The sequence below is a fragment of the Triticum aestivum genome, chromosome 3D, assembly GCF_018294505.1.
Source record: "Triticum aestivum cultivar Chinese Spring chromosome 3D, IWGSC CS RefSeq v2.1, whole genome shotgun sequence".
NCBI classification, from domain to species: domain Eukaryota; kingdom Viridiplantae; phylum Streptophyta; class Magnoliopsida; order Poales; family Poaceae; genus Triticum; species Triticum aestivum.
Window position 1 is genome coordinate 614397164 of NC_057802.1, and position 5651 is coordinate 614402814.

The window sequence follows — 5651 nt, forward strand, 5'->3', positions numbered from 1 at the left end:
GCTCATTTATTTTTCATGGCTCCGCCACTGCGCGCAACAGCGCACGTGTTCGCCCCCTCTCTCTAAATATCGATCTCGCACTTGTGCATTCCTTCATAGTCTCCCTCCACTCGGCCCCTCGCACCATCTTCTAGCCCCCACCGGATTTTGCCACATGTACAATCTAGCAGACTCCATGGTTGAACTTAAGCATAATGCACAAACCTCAAAACAACAGTGGTTCTCTTTTGTTCTAGAATCTTCCGTATCATAACTGCCCAAACTTTTTTTCTAGTTGAATTGCCATTATTTGTTTTTACTTTATGCTTTACAACGCACAATTCCATGAATCATAAAATAGATTAAGGGCTTCTTTGATTCAAAGGATTCTCAAAGGAATTTTGGAGGATTCTAATCATTAGGAATTTTTCCTATCTTGGTTGTTTGATTCGTAGGATTGTAAACCATAGGAATTTTTCCATATGATTCATTTGCACTAGATTTCATAGGAAACATCCCATCCACTCAAACCTCTTTGAAAGAATTCTGCGTTTTTTCTATGCACAATCAAACACTCGTACAATCCTGTAGGATTCAAGACGACATTCCACTATAATCCCATGTTTTTCCTATTCCCGCGTTCTTAGCTTTTTTATAAAAACTAATTGATTTTGAATGAGATGAACTATAAGAATTAAACGAAGGGCTACATCAGGCATATATGACTCAGAGCTTACATGCTATAGTGTGGTATTTATTCATAATTTGGTTGCAAAATCTGATGCGTGCAATGCACGTGTACCTTACTAGTACTTCGAGTATGTGCAAAACACGTAAATTAGAATACCAATGGCACGCTACACAGTGTCTCTCTTACAGTTCATGAAGCCACGTGGCACATGTGGAGGCGTTGTCGCGACCTCCTTGCGTGGATTGATCACAGTGACGTGCTGCTGGTTCCAGAAGAATGTACTCGTCCTCCCTGAGCCATACTGGCGGTACATGCACGAAGCGAAGATGTGCACGCACGCCACGCACGCACTCATTCCCTCGCACGCACACGCGGGTACACGGGCGGACGCAATTTTGTACCAAGATCCACCCCATGTGATAATTTGACGCGTGTAAAGTCGTTCACTTCATTGATGGTCAATTAATACAGCGCATGCAAATTGAGTGGACGTGAGGGCGGAAGAAAGACATTATTACTCCACTGCGCGCATGCGAGTAGTTAAATCGTGGGTTGCTAGTAGTACTTCCATTGGTCTCCTTCGTATTTTGTGCCAATTTTTGACAGTAACATAATATTTACGCATTTGAGCAGTGTAGTACTTGAAATTTATGTTCCGCTAAACTCATCGGGAGCCGTTTCGGGCCTCGAAACCAAAACCATCAATTAATCTTTACCTTGTTCCCATCACATTCGAAAGCCTGCTCACACCTACTAGTACGTACCAAACCTGAACGTGTTCCCACTATGCAGGTATTAGTACTAGTGCTAGTACTTAGGTTATAAAAAGGGGAACTACCTAACCGAAAATTACTCTACCTTTCCTCCTCATAAGTGCTTCTTCTTCGTCCGTCGTTGCCATGGCCGGTGAGCAGAGCTCTAGGTCGAGAACTACTCGTAACAAGGGAGCGGCAACCAAGGCTGCGGAAAAAAAGAGAGGGCTCGCCGCCACGCAGAGACCTCGAAAGATCTCTCACGGGCAGGCGATGGCTCCCAGGAGCGCCCTAGCCGCGGAGGCGAACATGCCGAGCCGGCGGAGCTGGAGTCGTTATCCCTCGACGGCATGCCCGATCAGCTCAATAAGCAGAAGGAGTTCATCCAAGGCTTGATGGAGTTGCTGAAGGAGAGCCTCGACGACATGCCCGCTGAGCTCAATCAGCAGGGGGAGTTGACCGCCGGCTTGGTGATGCTGCTGAAGAAGAGCATTGCCTCGGAGAAGAAGGCGACCGGCGAAATCCTGCGACTTCAGGAGGACAAGGCGAAGCTCTGCCACGAGATCGACCTGTTGAAGGAGAAGAACGCCGGCTGGAAGAAGCTGCATGAGAATAGTAGTTCCTCGATGAAGATGCTGCAGGCCCTCGTCATGGAACAGAAGGAGGAGTTGGCGAAGCTCCGCATCGAGCACCCGGCTGCTGTCAAGGTACGTAATGCGGCCGTGGAACAGATGATGAAGGCTCGCGTCGAGAAATCCCGCGTCATGGACAGAATGAAGAAGATGGCGGAGGAGACGCGCAAGGAGATGGAGGTCGTGGAGGCGATGAAGAAGCAGTTACGACTCCGCGGCGAATTAGATCATTTGGGGTGATAATCTTCCTTCTTCTTTTGCTCCTGTGTTTCATCTTTTGCTTCGGGTGTTTCGCCGCACGTGTCACGTTCTCTGCGAGGCATGAATAGAACAATGGTTTTTTTGAGGGAATGAATAGAACAATGCTAACAATGAGATGACTAGCAAATTAGATCATTTTTTATCGCCATATGGCACTGGGCTGCCGTGTTTCGTGCTCCTCCGTCGCAGTACTACTCCAGTGGAAAACTTGAGTATACCGCACGGTTCTTTGCTCCTCCTCGATCAGGTCGTCGGCGCATTTATACGAGCAGTCAAATCACAAGGCCCCGCCTTCCAGCAGTAATGAGCCGTCAAATCACAAAGGCCCTCGCCTCTCGTGAAACCGACCAAGCTAGACTGCCCCGCCCTCTAGCCTTTTAAAAAATGTATACTTTTGTACAGCAGTAGTATCGATGGATTGCGCCATGGAGCAAAACTTGAAATTAAAAAAAAGGTGGTACATATAGAGAGCGCTCGTCGCCAAATTATGCATATAGTACTATTAAAAAGGCTAGTCACAATAATGGTGTCCAGCACAACCCACCCCTCAAATAAAACTAAGAGGGTGCTTGGATACGTTTTAGTCCCATGACTAAAAGTAGTGGGACTAAAACATGCTAGCCTCACCCATGCTTGGATCCAAATACTAAAAAGGCTAAAATCAAGTTAATGAGCATTTATTATCCTCCAAACCCTCCAATCCAGAACTCGCCTGTGTTAAAGGAGAGGAGTTAAATGCGTAGAGAGAGGACTAATCCACATTTTAGTAGGGGTACCCCTGACTAAAAAAATTTAGTCTCAAGACTAGTTTTAGCCCCTCTTTAGTCAGGGGTGCTTGGAACTTTAGCCTCTTAAAGAGACTATTTTTAGTCAGACTAAAATAAGTCCCTTGGATCCAAGCACCCTCTAAGCATCCTGGAATTCTTTGACAAAACTAAGCACCCTGAAATTCTTTGACAACTAAACTGCTGGCTATATGATGTTGGCCATATATATTGTACGTATATAATGTGAAGAAACGAGTGGTAGTACTATACCAACTAAAAGATGAAATGTAAGAAATACTAGTATGTACGTACTGAAGAGTTAAAGTAACGAGAAGAAACATAACATAGTTCTGCTGGGGGCTCAGCACAACACACCCCTCAAATTAAATTAAGCACACCTGAAATTAAACTTTGCAACTATTCCGGTAGACACTGCATTAGAACCACCATGAGCAACGACACTGCCACCTTACTCGGAGTCCTCGTCCACGTCCTCGACTTCGTCCTTGTCCCTCTTCCTCTTGGCCGATACTTCTTTGCTTGAACCGCACACTTGGCTGTTGCTCTTCATCCAACCCTTGTAGATATTGAAGCAAAGGTAGCCATCCATTGCAGCGTAGTGGATGTGGTCTATATCTAGTACATTCCGCTGCCATGCATGACGATGAAACGTGTATGGAGGTTTCTCCAGTTTACCGTACGAAGGATGAACCATGGCTCCTGCCAGGGTCAGCATTGAAGGCTGACGAGAGGACACCAGCCGATTCTTCTGGAGGTCGAAGGTGTTGCCTACAACGAGGCCTATCCGACGCAGGACTTCTTTGTCGTTACCAAAGTCTACAGTAACGAATTTGACTAGGTTGCTCTCGAGGAAGTCCTTAAAATCCTGGCACTCAACGTCGGCATGGCATATGTGGTAGACCAAGCATAAGTCATGCACGCAAACCTGGATCACGGCGGGCTTCTTCCTCTCTTCGTCCTTTAGATCCTTCTCTCGTCCCAGGACTGTGGTGTACTCAACATCTAGCCCAGCGACCCACTCATCATCTGAGTCTTCGAACATGCGTCTGAAGCGAGAAAGGCATCCTTTCACCGTCGCGGAAGAACGGGTGTAGATGACGTCGAACTCATCGCCGGTGATGGTTCTAACCTTGTACTCACCGCCGATCGTGGAGATTTGGGACGCCATGGATTTGGGAGGAGGGTTAGGATTAGTGGAACTGCCGTAATGTGAATGGACGGGACGACTAGGAGCGAACCGCCGTAGTATTGAAGGACGTGCGGGGACGAGTAGGAGCGAACTGCCAGCGTGCGAACGGCAGGGTAGTGGCTTTCCATTCTCCCATGATACGGGCTTCCGAGAGCCCTTGGATCTGAGATCGAACGGTTGCATGGCGTGATTCTAGACCTATGGGTGAATATCCTATCCTGGAGGGTTATTCTGCAAATTTTCAGCAACTTAGCATGCGACCGTTTGATCTCAGATCCAAGGGCTGCCAGCAGCCCGTATCATGGTCGCGCCTACCACGACCGTCGCGTCGCTCGCGCGGTCGCGCCCTTGGAGATTTAACACGGTGCGTTAGGCTATCTGATGTTGGCATGTCATACATAGTCATCACTTAGTCACTCATACTACAACAAGGTTGGCTATAAGTGTATTTTTTTACTCCTCTCTATCTCTTTCTTCGTACTCCCTCCGTCCCATAATATAAGAACGTTTTTGACACTAGTGTAGTGCCAAAAACGTTCTTATATTATGGGACACAGGGAGTACTAGTATTTATTGCATTTGCCAAGGAGTGACCTCTTCCAATGAAATGGTGTTGCTAAGTTTGCTTCATTTAATTAGCTATAGACTCAAAATTGTCTTTTCACCTAGGTACACGCGCTTAGCACCGTTTCTTCCTTGGGTCACCAAACTAGTCTCTCTCTTCTTGATTAACTTGCCACATCAGACTTTATGCCTATGTGGCAAGCTTAAGCACCTGTAGGAGCAAGTAAAAGTAAGTACAATAGTGCGCTTTACATGGCATTTTTGCATATGTGGAGGAAAGAGAGGCAAGGAAAAAGTGGAGAAGTGGGCTCTCATGCAAGAGCCAGCCTCTACTACATGGTGGAGCATTGGGAGAGGCACCTGTATGGAGGTGGTCAGGAATCGGGAGACTCACGCCGGTCGTAGCGCCGCAGTTAAAATAATAATGGCAAGTCAAATCACGGGGCCCCACCTGTCCAGCAGTAACTCGTTGTCAAATCACACAGCCCTACGTTTGCAGCAGCCTACTCCCTCGTCTTCTCGCGTCTCTGTCGAACCGACTAGGCGGAACTGCCCCGCCGCCTACCGCGCAGGAAAAGCCCCGCCCTCGACTTTTAAATAGTATACAGTATACTAATTTTGTATCCATGGATTGCGCCCGCGCCATGGAGCAAAGCGTCTAGAAAACGGCGGTACACATGTATGGAGTATACAGCACGCCCGTCGCGTTCGCGTCGCACCCCAGACGGTCGGTCGGTCTGGCACGCTGCTCTCCGAATGGAACACGCGTCATATTGCGTTTGCACACACATGTGG